The sequence below is a fragment of the Aptenodytes patagonicus genome, chromosome 6, assembly GCF_965638725.1.
Source record: "Aptenodytes patagonicus chromosome 6, bAptPat1.pri.cur, whole genome shotgun sequence".
Taxonomy (NCBI): Eukaryota; Metazoa; Chordata; class Aves; order Sphenisciformes; family Spheniscidae; genus Aptenodytes; species Aptenodytes patagonicus.
Window position 1 is genome coordinate 8,937,425 of NC_134954.1, and position 20,092 is coordinate 8,957,516.

The 20,092-nt window shown below is 42.1% G+C and overlaps 1 protein-coding gene across 3 annotated transcripts in view; it reads left to right on the top strand.

Annotated features, from left to right (window-relative positions):
- The first annotated feature begins 14,881 nt into the window (after window positions 1-14,881).
- The window catches only part of AGTR1 (angiotensin II receptor type 1), a 30,501-nt gene continuing 25,290 nt past the window's right edge, over window positions 14,882-20,092 (top strand). For 2 of the 3 annotated variants that reach the window (XR_012995594.1, XM_076341018.1), the window contains exon 1: window positions 14,882-14,985. The gene's annotated coding sequence lies outside the window, so the exon portion shown is untranslated. The remainder of the gene's footprint in view (window positions 14,986-20,092) is intronic. The other variant, XM_076341019.1, reaches the window with a different exon arrangement.

Below are 20,092 nucleotides of genomic sequence, written 5' to 3' on the forward strand. Positions count from 1 at the left end.
TGCACCTTGGCTGTCTTGAGCCAGCAGCTACCAAGTCCTCATCTATAAAATTAAAAAGGAAAACCTCACAAAGCTAAAGTTTCATAATCACGTAACCTAGGGATGCGAAACCAACCTCAACAAGTTTATGTGCAGCAGAACTAGAGCATTTTAATTAGCCAACGGAAGTTTTAAACTTTTTTCTTTGTAAAGTAAAAAAGACAACAGTCCATGAAGACCCTCGGAAGACAGATTTCATTCCACGTGTACGTGAGGGGAAGCAAACAAAGCATTGGTGATTATATGACACTTAACAATGTGAGAGAATACAAGGAAGATAAACTTGACTGTGTAAATTTTAGTCAGCAAAACAAGTGTGTTTAGATTTGTCCAAAAATGAAAGGAGGGGACTGGTTGCAATAGTGTCTGGCTTATAGCAAGCCTCACATCGTAAATGCTTTGGATAAATATCTGCTGACCAAACCCTGACTTGCTCAGGACTTTCCAGTAATGGTTACAGAGCCCACTTGCTTAGAAACAAAGTTTAATGTATTAACTTTGGTCTACTTTAGAATCTGTTTGTAGCCTACATAAGCGATCCAGGCAGACCAAAGAATAGCTGAATATTGTAATCCATGGTCTCATGCCTACCTGAATGTGGATGACTGCCATTACCACAAAGAGAAAAGCAAGCTCTAAAACAGGTGAGAGGCTTAAAAACAGGAGGTGGCAACTCCTGGACCTATCAAAATTGTTGATAAATTTTAGGAAGCAGAATAGGGCAGCAATTGAAGGAATAGTGACACTACTATAGCAGCAATGCTTATATTTCATTCCAAACAGGTCGTGACCAATCTCAGCACACACAGAGTACATTAGTCATTATAACTATACAGCTCCTAAATTCAAACAGAGAGTACAAACCTATGAACACTGGCCAGGGCCTCTCTTCTAAGCTCTAAATACAGACCAGAGGTAGTATTGCTGTAGGGAAGAAAGATGCTGCTGTATAAAGCATTTTACAACACAGATCAGCAGTACAGCAAAACCCCCAGGCATTTACAAAGGAATACAATTAGCCTGTGTAAAAGAATATACAATCCAGCTGCCTCTGATAGCCCGGCCAGGGCTTGACAGCAAGTTGTACTTGCCACATTCCTACATCCCAAGACCTCAGTCACTTGGTTACCATTACACAGGTAGAGTGCCAGCTGCCTAAAAAGGCTGATAGAAAATGCATTTTCCACCACCTGCCTACGGCATTCTCAGAACTCCTGACAAGTTACCAGTCCTTTTCCGGATATCTCTCTTTGCTACACTTAAAGCATTCAGAACACACTTTTATCACTTTCAAAAGAAAGCCATCTCATCCAGCCATTCCACCAGCTGGGACTCTTTCTGCTGCATGACAGGGCTCACCATACACCTCATGTATGCTCCAGTCCCTGCTAACTAATGACAGAATTTGAGCATTCAGCTCCCCTAGATGGGAGTTTCACTAGCCCGATTCAAACATCAGAGGAGTCCTACCCATGACTCTTAGAAACTGTTAGCTGTTGTTATCTACTTACATAGTCATGGGGTTGGAAGAATGAGCCTGCCCTCTCCAGGTGCATGGCGTTGACTCCCTCTTGGTATCATCTTCCAAACCCTTCCTGTAACCTTTTATCCATTTCAAACATTTTTGTTCTCCAGTTGCCATCTCCGTGTCCTCTCATTGTATTTGAGTAGAACTGGTTCATTCCTTTGGATTTGTAAACCTTTTTTCAGCTTGTGAAAAGCTTCAAACAAAACCTGCCATGTGAATTGCCTTTTGGATGTGATAATTGAGCTACCTCAGTTCTTTGTTCACACTTACCCCACTGGGTTAATGTGTAGCTCTAGCACGATGTATCTCTAATCCAAATAGGTGCCAGCAAACTGGTAAGCTGAGACACATTAAAAAAAAAAAAAACAACCAAAACTACAGAATACTCCCACTCTCCATAAAGCAGCATGTAAAATGGACAAAACCAAACAAAAAAAATCGGTGAGCTCCAGTCAGTAACTACAGGCATCCCAGAGACAACACAGAATAGCATGAAATACATCAGGTAGTGGTTCACACCTTTTTTCCAGAGAGTCGTGCCGTAAGAAAAAGGAACACGGAGTATTCATGTTCATGTAACCTTTGCATTTAAAGACATGAGAATTACACATTGATAGAATTTGGGTGTCTGAACAGGCAGATACTCTTCTGGAAATGTTTTGGTTTTCTGATGAGTTATTTTTCCATTTATATTTTATTCTTGACCAGTTTCACCACTTTTTAAATAAACCAACATTTTAAATAAAATCCTGTTGCTATTTGTTTCTGCCAATTTTATTCTACCAAATTCAGTTTTGCCTGCAGCAGCATTTCAATTCTGACTTATGACTTTCACTAGTAAGGCCAATTAAATCTCATGATATCACTTTCACTTAACCTAAACAGAATTAGGAGCTTCCCTCAAAGCAGATCGGTTTCTTCTAAGCCATATTTTAGGTGATACAAGAACGTAAAAAAAAAACCAAACCACCCCCCCCCCCAAAAAAAAACAAAACAAAAAATAACAACAAAAACAAACAAGCCAACCAAAACCAACAAACAAAAACCAAGTTACAGATCAGAAAATATTCAACGTCATTCAAATGCATTTGCAAGCACTGGCTATTTCAACAAAAGTCTCCCAAGAAAGGCTCAAAATGAATCTTGGAAATATTGGGATAGAATATTGTAAGCATTGCTGAGATTTCAGCAAAGTAAAATAGAAAAATGGCCAAGGAGAGAAAAAATAATAATTTCTGATTTGCGGAGCCTCCTAATCAGGACTGTCTCTGTTCTGTTTCCATGAGTAAAGAGGCATCCTAAACTCTTACTATGAGTTCCTATCATCAACATCCTACTGCACTTAGCTGAACTCTTGTTTTTACTATGAGTTTCCCCACTACCAACCAGCTATAGACACGTATCACTAAAAACAGAGAGAAACATGCTAAATAGGACTTTAGTCCTCTTATTTTGCTCACCTTATCTCTGTGACCTGTCCATAGCAGAGCAAGCATAGCTCCAAGAAGGCATGTTGCTGCTCAGCTGAAACAACCCAAGCCATTTTCTTTTCATTTACCCTAATTTAATACATCTGGGGGCAATCCAAAGGCACCTGGCACTGGTATTTGGGTACCAATTTTCAACCTGATCAGCCCTATATTAGGTTTTGGGATTCATCTACTGTATTTTTTCAGCAATGATACAGAAGGAAATGATGAGCACTTCAAAAACTTGTGTTAGAGTCACGGACCTTAATGCTGCTTTAAGATACTGGAATACTATAAGAATAAACTAAAAGAAAGCCAAGAGGCTTTTTTAATTGGGAATGCGTGGAAGCAGGCAAAATATCTGCTTGTGAATTGATGTTCTTCCTTCTCTTTCACTTCCTGATTATTGCAAGCTTTTCTACAATGCTAATGCTCTTTTGAAATAGCTCTTAAAAACAAACAAACCAACCCTATGCTTTTACTTTCTTCAGACCACACAAGCAGGAAAGGTTCCAAAACAATGTGCAGAGGCAGACAAATCCTGTAAGACCTCCCCAAGTGAAGAAAGGGTTGGAGGTGCTGAGGCAGCAAAATCATGAGGAAGGAAAAGCAGACAAACACAGTTAACAGAAAGGGAGAGGAAAAGGCAACAAAAGAGATGGGACGTGATCGCTGGTAAAAGATGGAATATCCTTTACAAAAGGCAAAGTAGTATGCTGGTTACAGAAGGCCTCCTATCAAGATGCCTGCGGATGAAAGTCTGAGGAACACACAGCCAGGTCCTGCCTTGCCTCAGGGCAGCCTGCCCAAGAGCAACGTTGTCTTAACGTCCAGAGGCCGACCTCTACGAGACTCCAGCTTCTGAAGTAACCTACAACCAGCACTGACCATTCCTGTTTCATCCTCGCTTCAGACACAGCATAAAGAACTGGAAGTTCTTTTCCCACCTATGAAAATCTCTCCTTGGATGCTATTGGTAGTCTGCTGTAGAGAAACAGACTTACACCCTAAATTGCAACACAACTGACACCGTTTGGCCCAAGGTTTTCATCGTTTGAAACCCACTGCACACATATTATTTGGTTAGACAACAAATGTTCCTCCTCCAGTCTCTGTGAATTTCTTCAATTCTGGATTCTCAGAGGTGTCAAAGCTTGCAGTGAAAGTGAGACCTGCCAGATGTGTCAGATAGCTCTTCTCCCGCCAGCTCACTTCTCCACATACAATTCTGGAGAGTTCACTACAGCTATAACTTCTAGGTGAGTAAAAGCCAGTCTTCCTAGAACTAGGTTCTTCCACTTCACTCCACATTAGAACTAGTTTTTATCTTGAACAGACCTATAGAAATAAATGGGAAAACTAGAAAACAAAATACAGTTCTGTGAGAAAAAGAATAGCATGTTTTGGCCTTAAAAAAAATCAGAACAAAGTATACTCTGCTGATTTCACGTTGCTCAGATACAAGGCAAATTACCAAGAATGTTGCTGATTCTGTGAATTGATAAAGACTTATTATATCACATAGCTACACTTTCCTGTATGGATTCTCTTTTCTTGGCTTAATGTCATTAAACCAGAACAGACATTGTTTCCAGTCAACTTGCCCTAATGCTGAAGTAAATCTCTTGTGGTTATAAACCTGTGTTAAAGCTAAAAACCCAAATACTGCAAAAGAAAGAATAGTTCTTGAAACAGATGCAGAATCTTGATGCCTATAAACAGTTCACTGAAATATGAACGAAGACATGTACCTGACACTGCCAAACAGAGGTTTATAGGGTAGTATCAATTCACTAAGATTTGTATGTGCTTATGTTTTAGAGTTACATGCCACAACAGGGAGGTAGTAAGCGTGTTTTACATCAATTTTTCAAAGCATTCTACAGCCCTTCAGTGGTACAACACTGTTCCAGCTGGGCTGTGTCAGCTCTTCCTTCAGAAAACAGGTATCCAAATCCTTGCAAACTGGTCAGGAAAACCCTCTCTGGGCTGAATATAAACTGGGAATGGCAGAAAAACATTCTGTTTCCCAGGCTCTTCCAAAAATTGACCTGAACGATTAAATGTATTCATAAATACAGCCTCACTCCCTGCTTACCTGTAGGAAGCACATTTCATCCAGTACATTTCTAAAAGGATTTATATGTCTTTATGCCAATATTCTGATTTTAGCAACATTTCAACATGTTGACATCGCCCATTAGATGATTTCAACATCTAATGATTGCTGACTTCATAACACGGAGTGATTCTGACCCTTTATGTATGTGCCAGAGGAGAAAATTAAAAACATCAGTCATTATGACCAGAATTGTCCTCCTAAGCCTACTAGCCCAAGCTCCTGCTATAAAGGGTAACCACATCAAAAACACAGATCTGTACTTTGGATAAAAAAAAAATTGAATGACAATTATAACACACAGCATGCTTTTTTACATGTGCTTATGAAAGTACACAGAGAATATAGGTAAGTATACACAGATATGTTTACATGTCTATACATTTTTATGTTTCACTGTAGGTAAACTAAGAGGCTTTAAGAAACTGTCATTCACCTTCTGTAATTCGTATTTTCTGAAGATCAAAGCATTCTAAATGCTGCTACCCTTTGGTGTTAAAAACTTAACAATATAAACCTATTCAATAAAAACACTTTAAAGAAAAAAAGCCTGATAACCATGCTACGATCCTCTGGTGGTTTGTTGTTCTCATCCTCGTATTTACACAGTTCACAGTTAATAAGCTAAGCCAGCCCATTGCAATGAACCAAACATCACAGTAAACAAGCTAAAGTCATCTAAATTATGAAAAAACTAACGTGTGCTTGCCATTCATTAAGGTTGCCTAGGAACTAGTTTTACTTTTTTGAAAAACAGTCAGTGTCTGGATAAACAACCCAGCCCCCAAAACGCGCAGGGAAAACAGCTAACATCTGAACGCTCCCAAAACGGGAGGGTCAAAGGCACGCCCTGGCCCAGCCAGGCTGGCTGGGGGCACTGAGGGAGAACGGCTTACGAACAGGGACGACAGCCTGCCCCGGCCAAGATGTAAATACAGCAAGGAGCCACCTAAATTAGACTTTTAAATCGTAAGTAGTCATACAGAGAGATGTTCCGATGCTTTGGACCATTAAGAACCAAAATTAGCACAAATAACTAGGTCTTCTAGACATCCATTTACCGTGAAAGAAAATGGCTCCAAGGGGGTAGTTAGCCCCACTAATTAGCCTTGTCCCCTCATCCTCTGCCCCAGCAGTGCTCCCCGTGTCTTTTATGCGGTTCCACAATGTTTCTCTAGGCCCTCCACGCTCTGTGACATGTAGTGGAGGGGCAGAGAGGAGCAGTACAGCAGAAGTGTCTTTTCCCCTAGTCATAGCCCCGCAACACAGAGCTCTTGCAGGTAAGAGAGGGGAGCTCCTGCTACGTGGGCAGGTACAGGAGGTGGAGGCTCCTGCCACAGCCCGTTCACCCAGGTGCTCTTCCAGCTCCACAATGGGGGGACTTCAAAACGCATGTTGAATGTGTAACTCTGTGGATCTCTGTGGTGGATTTTACCCTTTGAAATTTGGACCAAAGTACTGGCTCCAGTGCAAACACTCCAAACTGGGGGAGTGTTTGAAAATTGCAAGCTGATCTAGATTCACAGTTTTTGGTAAAATAAATTTGTAAACACCAATACAACATACCGAGAAGTTGGCTTTTGTATTGCCAAAGGTGATGCAGCAAGGATACTTGTTAAGCTATTCAGGGGAGTCAGGAAAGTATAAAGGACGTTCAAAAAAGACATTATTGATCCAAGGTGATTATTCCAAGTTCATATTTTTATGCTATGGTCACATGCTATTTAAACAAATCAAAGATTTCACATGCATTGAAACACTAGAAGAGAAATTCTCATTAGTGACCTTTGTACAACGACAGAATCGTTCTGATCAGGTAAGTTGCTTCAATGAAGCAATGATGTGTTTTTAAAGGCAAAAATATTCCTTAGTTTTCATACTATCCTAAATAACATAGCATACTATTGTGTATTACATTTACCACAACATGTGTAAGATTCTATACTATCACCTTTCAAATCAATCCAATCATTCTAGGCCAGTCTTTTCCAAACTTTTCCCTTCACAACAGAGGCCAACTACTTGCTCCGGTTCAGGACAAACACATTTTGAAATGTCAAAAATTCCTGCAAAATGGCAGCTCCCGTCTTCTAGCCATTTACACACGTACACATTGGCTATTAATTGCCTCCATTTTTGCTCTGCCAGGACATTATACTTAGCCCATATAGGTGTAAGTAGTGACATAAGGCAATGAAGAGTCAAGGTCTTTGGTTCTGTAGCTCATACACACCTTTTCAGTAGCATACTGGTTATTTTGATTAGGTTTTGATTGAAGTGACAGATTTGCGAGGAAGGGTTACTTCTCGCAAGGTACCACTCCGTACTTGGAAACCTGCACCTATTTTTAACATTATCAAGCTGATGAGTATTAGAATTTAGCTGCTTTTTATTTTAGTTTATAAAATGTTTGCTCTTATTTATAATAACTTGATTAGAAAGTGCTGATTCTCAGACCGTAGTGATTTGCAGATAGCACTGCTCTGGGGCTGAGACAGTAGGGGGGTTGAATTTTCACTCTGCCATAAGCTTCCTGAGGACCTCCAGCAAGTTACTGAGTGACTAAGTGGCCCGATTCCCCTGTGAGATGACGATAATGGTACTTCTGCCCTGTCTGTTTTCGTCCCACAGGAACTGGGCAGGGTTAGGTCGATGACCAGTATGTGCCTGGAACAACTGGGTGTTCAGCCACAACTACAATGATGATTATCCTCATTCTTAACTGCTCTGATGAGGAGGGAAAAAATGATGGGTTTGTGTAGAGAAGCAAAAGAAGCTGCTTAATACCTCTGTGTTAAAAATACCACCTTTTATTCTCCTGTTGGTTACATTTCTTTTTCAGAAACAGAAAAACCCCCTTCTAACTATAAAATAGGGTTTTATTCCATCAATCTGCACAGAGCTTCCGCTTAACATTATTTACCATGTTCTTTGAGCTAAGAGGGTCTTATAGCTGTAATTCTTGATAAATTTACAGAATTCCAGAAGTAAAAACTGACTTCTGTGTCTTTCCACTGTTAGGCTGGAGAAGAGAGTTTTTCACTTAGTAATTATCACTGATAACACTGCACACTCTCCATTAAATTTTAATTACAATGATCAGATTCAACAAGAAGTAGAGGCCAGCTCAAACACCAATTTTTGTTTCTCCTCTTGTTCCAAAGTACAAATGTGCTTTTATGAATACGTACTGTATTTAAGTTTACCACAATGGGAAGTCTTGTTTGTTGTTTTGAGAAAAGACATTTTTAAAATTACTAATTACACATTAGTCCAAACCCATTTTTCAGAGATGATTAAGCAATGCAAACAACAGCTTGCTTTACCATAACCACAGCCTTTTCCAGAACATAATTTTATGATCAGTTAAAAATTAAATGGGATCGTTCTTATGACCTACAAAAGCCTTAAATCATTAACGTGTCAACAGAAGGTGCCCAAATCATCCTGTTTTACTGCACAATAAAAGAACCACATATACAGTAGTCACAAATTTTACAACTTAGATTTCTCTATTTCAGTATTCAATATGCTCCTTTCAAATTTTAACTCAGTTCTACCCTGAACATAATTTTTACATAAAGTTTGCTTCAGATGAGATCAATTTACTCATTGAAGGGTAAGCGAAGGGCTACAATGTGTTCCCCCACTAACAGTACTCAATTCAGTTCACACGTAGCATCACAAATTGAGAATAAATCACACAGCCTCTCCAAACATACATCACCACCATCATCACTGCTTCCAGCTCTAAGGATTTTAAACATAATTCCTTTTACAGGAATACTTTTCTGCCTTTATATCACCTGAAACATAAATGATGCCACTAGCATGGCATTGTGCAGAGATCAGAGCTGAATCTGGAACAGACACAGCAGTCAGTGACAGAAATGGGAGCCAAGCTTCACAGACTTTTGGATCATGATCACAGTGTTCACTGTCTTGTGCTGAATTTTGTAAAAATACTATTTTGAATGGCATGATCTGTGTAATATTTTATTTAACAGCATGTATCGTTTTAGAAAACACATTTAGAATATAAGGTTTTGCTGCCAGTTCCCAGAAAGAACGTGGCCACAATCACGCAGAACAGGTGAACATCCCCAGGCCAGATTTAAACGGCAAAACCAAGATAAGTGATGTATGTGCCTGTGATGAAACACTATTAAAAAGTAAAGCCTGTAAGTCTGAGGGAAAAAGGCTGATTTCCAAAAGCACAGCAACACATTTGATAAAGGACCCCAAATACCTGCCTCTTCACAAATGGCATACTTTTTACTCCAGCCTGACGTTTCTTAGAGGCACTCAAAAGAGGGCTCTTCTTGGCTCTCCCTGCACCAGTCAGGTGAAAAGCAGCATGAGCAGAATAAAAGGTTCCTTATCAAGGGTGCTCTTCAGTCATTTAAACAGACACCAGACTTTTGACATGAGCGAGACAGACAAATGAGGATGGCAAAGAAAATGAAGGGTACACATCATGCGGTTAAAAACCCACTCATTCCTGCCTGCTTTAATATTAAACTAAAAAATTAGTCCAGCAAACCAGGGTCTATATCCAGTCTGGACACAGATACTTTGCCCGCACGGGAAGACGGGTATTTGCTTTTTGGAACTGCCAGTCCTGCAGCAGCACCTGTGACTACGCAGTTGGACTCAGTAGCGCATGAGCAGCAAACCCAGCCTCCCTGCATTTTCTCTCCACATCCCACATGCCTGGCATGTGCCCGCACCCCAAGGCCAGAGTGCACCGCACCGATTGCAGCTCTACCAGCTAAGAGGGCAGCCATGGAAACGAGGAAAGAATATAGTGTTCATTGAATAATACCGTGTTTCAACATTGCTGTCTAGGATTTTGCAAGCAGATGAGCTTTATGTCATGAAATCTTAAGAAAGTCTTCAAAAGAAGAGGAAATATCTCCCGAATTAGTCTTCTTTCCAGTTATTTTCTCGAAGAGCTGACTATGGTTCCCTGACCCCGTGGACTGCAGAGCAGCACGAGCACAGTTCAGGGAGCCCAGCCCAGCCCCTGCGTGCTGCCTTGTCAGCACCTGGGCTCATCTGGCTCAGGTCTTGCTTCCCAGCAGCGCAGCACCCAATACTCGCTGCTGGTGTGGAGACCCCTGCCTCAAAAAGAGGCCGGTCTCTGTCATCCACTTCCCAGGACAGCGAGAAGATGACATGGCTCTGTCACCTCTGCTTCCTACAGGTCCTCTCAATCCCCTGGAGCCCCAGTAACATCTATAGGGGGACATGAAGTTTGCGCCAAGGCAGCGGGCCTCCTTCTGTCGGAAGAGACCAGAGCAGAAAGAGCTCTGGGAGAAGGGTCAGGGTTCTGCATTAATCTGGTGACCTGACAGTTTCATCAAGCATGAATTTACTCTAGGAATAAAGAAGAGTCCAAGTCTCCATCCCTCCTCTGCCCATAGAACCATCTAATACTACTTCCCCATTAGTAACGGCAGCTGCCCATGCAGGGCTGGATGCATTGCACTCACGATACACCCGTACCGTACTCACGATGTACCGATGCGGTACAGTCTCGCCGCAATCCAGACCCAGAAGGCAGCCAGCCTGCTCTTGCTGGCCACCTGCACAGCAACCCCTGCGCTCCGAGCCCATTACACGTGTTATAGCTGCCGCTGAATTCAACAGTCCAAACCCCCAAAGCAGTTGCTGTTGTTGTTAAACTAATGATCTAGCAAACCCCAAGCTAGATATAAAAATAAGTACATAATTGCCCTATTTTATAAATTTTAGAAAATGAGGATGTCGCACACTTCTCATTCAGTTCAGCTTCCTAAATTCACAGTAGAAGTCAAACAAAAAATCTACTACTTATCTATCAAAATAAGACCAGTTAAACTGTAGTGTTGAGAAAATTTGAAACATTGGCTTCCTTAGAGTCTTCCTATTTTCCAGCCTCCCCTTTTGCTGTATGCTATGATGATTATAAGGGATACAATTAAAGCATACAAGCTGAGGAAGACTAGAAGTTAAAGCATATAGCTTCCTGGAAAGAGATTAACTATCTTAATTATTCAAGGACCTCATCAGAAAAAAATAATAATGTAAATTTCCATAGCTCAGGAGAGGCAGACCTTGTGGACAGTAGCACCACTGCTGCTCAAAAGTCTGCAAATTACCTCCCTCGCTTGTCCCAGAAGACATTTCTCCCTCTCCCGCTCTCTCCTTCTCTCACATACACAAATACGTATTACTCTTAGCCGAGTCTTCTAGCCTTAGCAAAACCTTATGGTCTCCAACGGTCTCACATAGGGAGTGGATGACAGCAGTGACATACATTCCTATTCCTACAAGACAAGCTACTAACATTATTCCTTCAGCTGAACAAGTTTGGGATCAACAGGAGGACACTGAGAATTACAATGTTTACTTTTTCTTCAAAATTTTCTTTTCTTAACATTTTCCAGTACCTTTCAGTTGTATTAGACCTGAAGGAAGGGAACGTACACTGAAAACCCAGTTCATCGACAAAAGAGAATGAAAAATTCTAAATAATAGATGCGTTGACTCGGGATCGATTCCTGGTCCCTTTTCTCAGAAAAGCTTTAGTTATGTAAACAGGATGTGACCGAAATACTCATTATGGCAGAAGGAGAGTCTTTTGACAAGAAGTGTTCCTGAAGAAGCATTTGTAAGTTTTCTTATCTTCAGGCCAATCACCAGCATACTCAAATGAGCTTGCTACCAGGACATGTACGGGTTTCCAGTACAGGCAAAGACCTACCTCTGAATTACTCATTTTCTTCTAAGCAAATGCACAGCTATATTCTCTGTGCAAAAGTCCAACCTATTTCCTGAAAGAAGCAACAGTGGGAAAATGCATCAGAAATGCATACAAAAGAATACAATTAATAGAAGCAGCATGCCACAAATCTCACAACCTGTGGTGCTTTCCTTGAGCCTGGCTCTTGAAGCCCAGAGGCATGGGGATCTATGTATGGAACATCAGCTTTCAAGAAAATAATTTTCTACTTCTCATCCTTGCAGAGAAAAAATCTTGAAAATGTGAAAAAACCACAACCAAAAGGTTCAGATGTGAAACATTCCAAACGTATTACTTACTAAAAATCAGAGGGTTTTAAAGGCAACGTTATTTTGAGGTCCCAATGAAGACTTGTTTTAAGCAATTTATTCTCAATATAGTACTAGTGATTTTAATAAACATTGCTATAAGAAGAGCTATTTGATTTGATAGCAATCAAATTGCCCAGTCCAGTCACCTTCTTAATCACAGCTGTTTGCTCTAACACAAGAAGTAGAATGAAACCTGCTCCCTGAAGCCCTTTCTGCATTATAGACACCTCAATCAATTCTGGTGGGAAGAAGCCTCTTTATTTACAGCAGTGCAATGAAAACAGAATTCTAGTCATCAAGTCTATTATTCACTGGATGTTCCTGTAAATCACATTTCTGTAGCAAGTGCATGTTTCAGTGCTCATCATGTTACAATTCTGTTACTGGGATTCCAGACACAAAACTGCTGGTAATGAGATTTTCCCAAAATTACATCTCTCTTGTGCGCATCCACCAGAGATGGACTGAACTCGAGAGAGAGATGCAGACCCAAATTCAATTTTACATGCATCTTTAAAAAAAGAATCCAATTAAAAGAGAAGTTTATTTTTCATTTTATTCTGGTTAAAAGTACAGTTATCACCTACTTTCCCCATCCCTTTCCTGAAGAGAAGGGGTGATGGAAGGTAATAAAGGGAACAACTGATCCCAGGCAGTGATTCACTCATCCAGAGGCATTTCGTGACTCTGAGTAGCCAGTGTTTGATGCTGGCATTAGGATTTGGCTTCAGTTCCTTCAGCTCAGCTCTAGGAGAACTGAAAGACCACTAGAGGACAAATCCCTGCAAGCATCACCTTGTGGAGGTCTCCTTCCCATCAGCTCTATCCAGCAGGTTTTACCATAGAACAGACTGAGGCAGATTTGTGCAATAACTGCCGAATACATTGATAATCAGTAGAGTTTTGTAATCAGTCACACATGTACAAAGAATTGTTTGGATAGAATAAATGTGTCCCATATGTCAAGAGCCCCATGTAATACAACCAACAACATACATGGGAATAAAAGAGCACGCTACTGTAGCCGCTTCAGGGGCTGTAGAGGCCCGAATAGTACTTACTGGCAAGTGGCTTCCAGTCCCCATCATGATAAATCTGTGAACATGCACATAGCTCATCGTCAGAAGGTATCTCGGCACGATCTCTTCAGAGAGGAAGCCAATTACAAACTCCCCAAGTGGCAGGAGGGTAGCATGCTGCCAATACAGACTGCTTCGATCCTGACTGCTGTTCTGATGAAAATGCGGAGTTTTCTTGACGCGACATAAGTAAGATCAGGGCAAAAAATTATGTCACAGGTGAACCGGTGCCTCCATGTAATGGACTCGTGGCCCATCAGACACAGCCTGAAACAACTAAGTTCATGTAATGCACCTCAGTTCTGCATTTCTAGCTGAACCTCTGATTTAGCTAACAGACTTTCAAAAACAAATTATAGCCAGACAAGACCTTACTGATTATACATATGCAGATGCCAAAAAGCAATTATTCTAGCTAAAGTTGTTATTGCTGCAGAATCCAAATGTTTCCTCTCGATTTGCCTTCTCCTATCACTATCACTATGTAGATCCTAATTACTCTTAGCCACAATAAAGTTACACTGCCAATGCTTGAAAGATACTGCCATCCTAGGTCATGATGTCTTCTTTAAGAGGGCCTTCAAAAACACACTAGGTGTATAAAAAGATTAGAAAGCAATCTGCAATTGTGCAGTTCCCACTGGAAGCATTAGCTCTGTCCATAACTATGGTCAGATGACCCCAACACAAAACAGAACTTCTGAAATCCTGTTCTTGATGAGCACAACAATCTCAGAAATCCTGCCTGAAAAATTGCTCCCTGTCCTGGTTACCAGATCCAGATTAAGAGAGAAACAAACAAAAAAAATCCATCAAAGTCCTTTTTTTATGTCAGCCAGCAGCGACATGAAGAGCGTTGACTCCTAGGACACGTATTCCAAGGGGGTTTAACATACCTGTTTCCTTCTCCCCTCTACTCCCAGAGAATAAAGTTTGACAGATTTATCACGGCAATTTTACGTATTGCAACTCCACTAGTGATGATCTGAACATTTCAGTTGTGCTCACAGGCGGCCGACGCGATTCCTAGAGAAACTGGAAATGTTTGTACGCCGCTTGCGACCCCTACTTCAGAAAGTTGAAGGCAAAAGGAAAGGAGCGGGCGCCCCACGCACACCCCTCGCACTGCCCACGCAGCCTGCGCTGCGCTGGCGCTCGCCCTCCCCCGAAGTAACCACAAGTACCTGGGCGCTGGCTCTGCACTGCGATGCCCAGCGCCGAGAGACACCCGTCCTGCCCGTCACCCCGCCTCGGGCACCCCCCCCCCCGCTGCCTCCGGAGCGATGCGGACCGGCCGCCTCCGCACCGGGCGAGGGGGCGCCGGCAAGCGGGCGTGCCGGCGGACGGACGGACGGACGGGGGGGCTGTGGCGGAAAGGGGGGAAGTGGGAGGGAGACGGGTCAGCGGGGTCTGTCCCTGGAGATGGGTGGGGAGAGACAGCGGGCGAGCTGGGCTGTGCCGCAACGCCCCTCGCTATAAATCGAGGGGCCGCGGAGCGGAGCGGGAGGAGCGGTGCGGCCGGGGAGGGAGAGCGCGCAGAGCCCAGCCCAGCCCAGCCCAGCCGAGCATGGAGCGGTCCGAGCGCCGTCGGGGCTGAGCCGCTCGCCCCAGCCGGGCTGCGGCCGCTCCGAGGCCGGCCCCGCGCGGAGCCAGGTAAGGCGCGTCCCTCCGGCGGCCCCGGCTTCCGCGGGCGCGGGGCGGCCCCTGCGCGCCCGCCGCGGGCTCTGCCGCTGGAGCCCGGCCGGCAGGCAGCCGTCGCGCCGCTTCTCGCCTACACCTCGGGAACACGCTGCCTGGCCCCGGGGAGGGGGGGGGAAGGAAAGCGTGTGTGGTTTCTGACAGAGCCTCCTGCCGAATTTATACCTGGTTTAGGTGAAGTTGGCAGAGGAAGTCTCAGTTCTGGACAAAACGCAGGCACATAAGCCCTGTGCCCTGGCTCGCCCTTCGAGGGCCGCTCGCTGAGCCCACACCACATACTTATTTTGGAGGCAGCTAAATGTCCCACAGGCTCACAGCCAAGCCCCGTGTGTCAGCTCTCGTGTCGTGTCAGCAGCTTGGCGATAAAGCAAAGGCACCCTCTGGCAGAGGCACAGCACTCGGAGCAGTAACACCTTCTCGCCATCGAGGCTGTTCCAAACAGCCTACAAGCGCCAGCCCTCTTACCTCTGGTCAAGATCAGATGAGCAGTTGAGATTTGTATTGTTGTGCTAAGCTCGTGATAAAAATTAATCAAAAATCACTAAGGGCAGTACTGATGATTTTTGAGGCTTGTGCAAATGCTTCTGTTTTTCAGTCTAACAAGCAATACAGCTTCCACCAGTTAGCAGCTAGTCCCGGTTTCATCAAAATTGTGTAGCATACACTCTCCATTACCAGACGTATCCCTTTTCTACAGGAAAAAAAAAAATGCGGAGTGATCTGCAACCAGAGATGAAATTTTAGTTAGTAAAAGTTCAAATACCCCCCCTCTTTTTATTTTTTTTCCTGGCATCAGCCAGCTTGTAAACTTAGCTTGGACTCTTGAAAATGGAACTGGACTAGAGTTCTTCAAGGTGTGCAGGTGAAATCCTGTAACATACTTACTGTCCTCCTCCTCTCCATACATTAAAACACTTAAAATGTTACCAGTTATTTACAGGCACACAAGCCCTATATTCTTCCGAGCAAGTCAACAGGCGTACGGGTAACTAAATAAGTCAATCAGATCACAGTATGTACAAGCAATAAATTTGCATGATTTCGGTTCCGGCTGTTTCTGTATTTCTGCAAACCCACTGGAATTAATAAGATGTATGGCAATAAGTGACAGCGGGATTCTGTCCAGAGCAGGCTCCAGTTCACTGTAAATTTCCATCACTTCCATAAGTAGCAGTACTTGTTTCGAGTGTTTTGTGTTGCATAGCATGGGACAGGCTAGTAAATGGGCTCAGTAAAATTACAAACCCCAAAAAGGGGTGAGGGTAAGGAGGGATTTTTGGTGGGGGGTGGGGTGTGCATCTTCTCTTTTCACTTGCATGAACCCACACCACTAACATGATTAGATTTTTGCCTGAATAGGAGGATTGAGTATGGCTTGAAGCAGGTAATTACCATGGTGATGTAGAAAGGCTCTTTAGCTCTGTTTTAGTGTCAGGTGAATGTTTCACGCTCCTGACTATGGGAGTCCATTTTGCTTGTTGCCACCATAATCTTTTAAATTACAGATTCTTTAAAAAATATGATGAAATGCCTACAAATTAAGCTTTCGTTCATGTATTAAGAATTTTAACTATATGCCTTTCCAGCAGGAACGTAGTATTTCTGTACACCTTTCCTCTCTACAACTTGAACTACATAGCAGAGAAAAATCAGTTATGACTACGGAGTGCTACCCGGTTTATGTTGCTAAACTGAGAAAGCAAAGTGATCCTGTATGATTAAGAGAGGGAATTTACATTTATCATTAAATTTGAATATAGTTGGCTTCATTCTCCCCTTACTTTTGTCAAGGTAGTAGATAGAAACAGTTAATTCTTACACTGGAGGAGAGCAGAAGTGGGCCCATTTCTGATGGTGTCAGGTGTCCTGCCTTCCTGCTTGGAAACAGTACCTTGCTTGGGTAGGACGGCATGTGCAAACTGCAACTAGAAGTTCCTGGTGTAAAAGGTAGTAAATACCAGCCTGAAATGCCGGTATCCACAGCACTGCAGAAGTGAGGAGAGTGCTGCCCTTCAGTTTAAAACGTCACAACTCCACAACCTGCTTTTTACAGTCCGCTTAGAACAAAAAGATGCATGATTTGTATTTGTGTTACCCACTGAATGAATAATATTTTCTTTAATTGTATTAAATATCTGAAAATGTCTCTCATTTCTTTTTGCTATTTGTAGTACTATAAAAACAGAGGCGGATACAGAATGTAAACACGGTGATTTATTTACACTTTCTAGAATAATTCTGTTGAAATGTATGGACTGTTTGCAGACATGGAGATACGTGTCAGAGTTAATTCCTGTTAAAATTTTATGTCAGATAATGGGCACTCACTGCATTTTCCTACACTCCTAAGTTTTCTGCACTGTGGTAATTTTATTCTCTGTGTTTGTTAAAGGAATACATTTAGGTAGTCCTTTTCTCTGGCACTGCCTATGGTGCCTTACTACAGCTCTAGTAATTAATATGGTAATTTAAAGTTACATAAACTACAAACTCTCATTACACTGTCCTAGTTAAACTCTTGTTTAATTAGTTGAAAATGTTTTAAGCAGTCACAAATTACGCTCATTTGCTCACTACCTCTCCTTTTTCTCTGGACCTTCTTGAGATCCAGAAGCTACTAGTGTCACCAGGTGTATTCATAATCTCTCCTGTGGCTATTACTGCCCAAATTTTAGGGCATCTAATCACACTGAGAGAAGCATCCAATTGTTTCTGAGTGGTTGGCATGTATCCTTGTTCCCCGCACTTCAAGTCATCTGCTTTTCTGCCTTGGTGAGTTCATAAAAGATCACGTTTTGTCTTGAGTTGGATAGAGAACATGGATATATATGCATTATTTTAATCAAATACTATGTCTGACTCACATTACATGGTTAATCTTGTGCTTTTTTTAGCTGAATTTAATGGTTATCTTCAAGGAGACACCTCAATAAGAGGAGAAATAGACTAAAATTTAATTTGGCTATGTTATACCTAAAGCTGAGTTGGGGAAAAAGGTTATCAAGATTCATCGGCATATGAGTGGATCTGCTTGGGCAGTATATTAGATATGCCGAAGAAAGTGGCCAGATGGCCAAGTCGGGGGAAGGGGAGTGGGCAGCAAAGCAAAATAAACCCCTCACCTATTTGTGACAGGAATACTGGCAACCCAGCAACGTACCTCCTCTGGCACCCAAAGTACTAATGTGAAGAGAGGTCTGAAAGTTTAAACAAAACCACTTGTTAAACAAAAACAGTTGTTTCCTTAGCTATAATGAAGGAGACTTGGGCAGTTAAGTGAAACAGCACAGGTTGAGTGAAAGAGACTACTTACTCGACAGGGAGTAAGATCAGACCTGTCCCAACAAATGAGAGAGCAGAGAAGAAGAAACAAAGTGACATTATCACTAGCCTCGCAATTAATCTAGATTGCAATGCTAGTTAAAGAGTAATTACACGTCAGATCCCTCGCAAATTCTTAGATCCATTGATTTTAAACCATCATCTCTCTCCAGAAAGAGAAGTATAATCTCAGAATCCTTTCAGAGTTGCAAGCCTGGTAAGACTTACAGTTTACAGCTGCGAGGACTAGGTCAGGGTATAGCGTGGCCACTACAGGCCCACGGCAGTCTGCTTGTGTTGTAGGCTCTGTTGCGTGTATAGCTAAATCTCTAGCCTTTGGGTAATCCTGTTTCAGTTTTTAAGCCTTATCTAGCTTACTGCTGATATTTGTGCCTCATGCTCTCAGTTGTGCAACAGTTCCATCAGAAGTGCGGTGATGCGGATGTTGTGTTCTACCATGTGTTCCTCTTAAATCTTAATTAACAATTTTGCAGTATTCTTGGATAGCAGTTCTGATTTTTTGACAGTTCGTCCTAAGGGAGACTGTGGTATTTTTACGAAGTTAGCCTCTGCATTGTTAGGATCAGGTTTGAGAACCTAGGTAAGAGCAAATAGCAGAGCATCACAAAGAGAAATTTTTAGAAATCTCATGGAATTCTGAACACAAAATGGAAAATGTGGATCATTTATGAAGAGCGGGGAAAGTGGAGGGAAGACTAATTTTTTTCTTTTCACTATTGTAGGGTTAGTTTCCACCATGCTAACAGGAATAAACAGGCTGCTATTGCTGAGAATTGAACCCTAGCTACTTATCAAGACATGATGCATACAGGTTCCACTCTAGCAGTGTGATACTATTTTCCAGGTGAATAAGAAGGGGGTTCTGGAATTAAAATTTTATGTAAAGTTAAAATTTGGCATGCATACACAAGGTGAGTTCAAATACATTGGGGAGTTTTGAGTAGGTGGCAACATAATTTACTCTTAGAGCTTAAAGGTGTATAGACCTCATGTATGAGGTCCAAACGCTGCAGCCTGAAGATCAGAAGGGCTCCAGCAGAGCTGTTTTCTTACATACAGCTGCTATTGCACAGAAAGTTACTAATCACGGTATCATTTTCTGTCTCCTCCTTCTTGTCCTAAAAACCCTGCTGTGAAAATCAAGCCAGTAAGCTTTTGCTAACCACGATATTTCTTTTAGTTCCCTTTCCATCAACAAACTTGTCTCTTAAGATCACTTTCACCAACAGACAGTCATTGTACTCAGAGCACTCATACCATGTTCTGTACCATCTTCTAAAACTTATCCTTTGCCAAAAAAAAAAATTGACAGATGTACTCTAGAAGAATCTGTGTAATTTTCGAACATTTTAGGGCATTTAACAAACCTGACAAACAAGGGGAGTTATGATACTTGATTTTTTTTTACCTCAGCTGTAGCAAACAAGTGAAAAGAAGTTATCTTGACTGCAAGTCCTCTAACAGCTGTGATTATTTCATACGTGCTTTGTCTCAAACAGAACGGCTGGTCTAATCGTTTATGGCCTTATCTTCAGATAAATGATGGATTATACTAAAATTACTTTGAGCTTTCAAGTGAATTGCAACTAAGGGCAGGAAAATACGCTCCAAATGGCATGCTGTTAGTATTCTCTGTTGCACCATCATCTGGAAGAACTACAGATTTTGGTCTGTCGGGTGTCTTTTACAATTTTCATTCCATTTGGTTTTTGTTTGATAG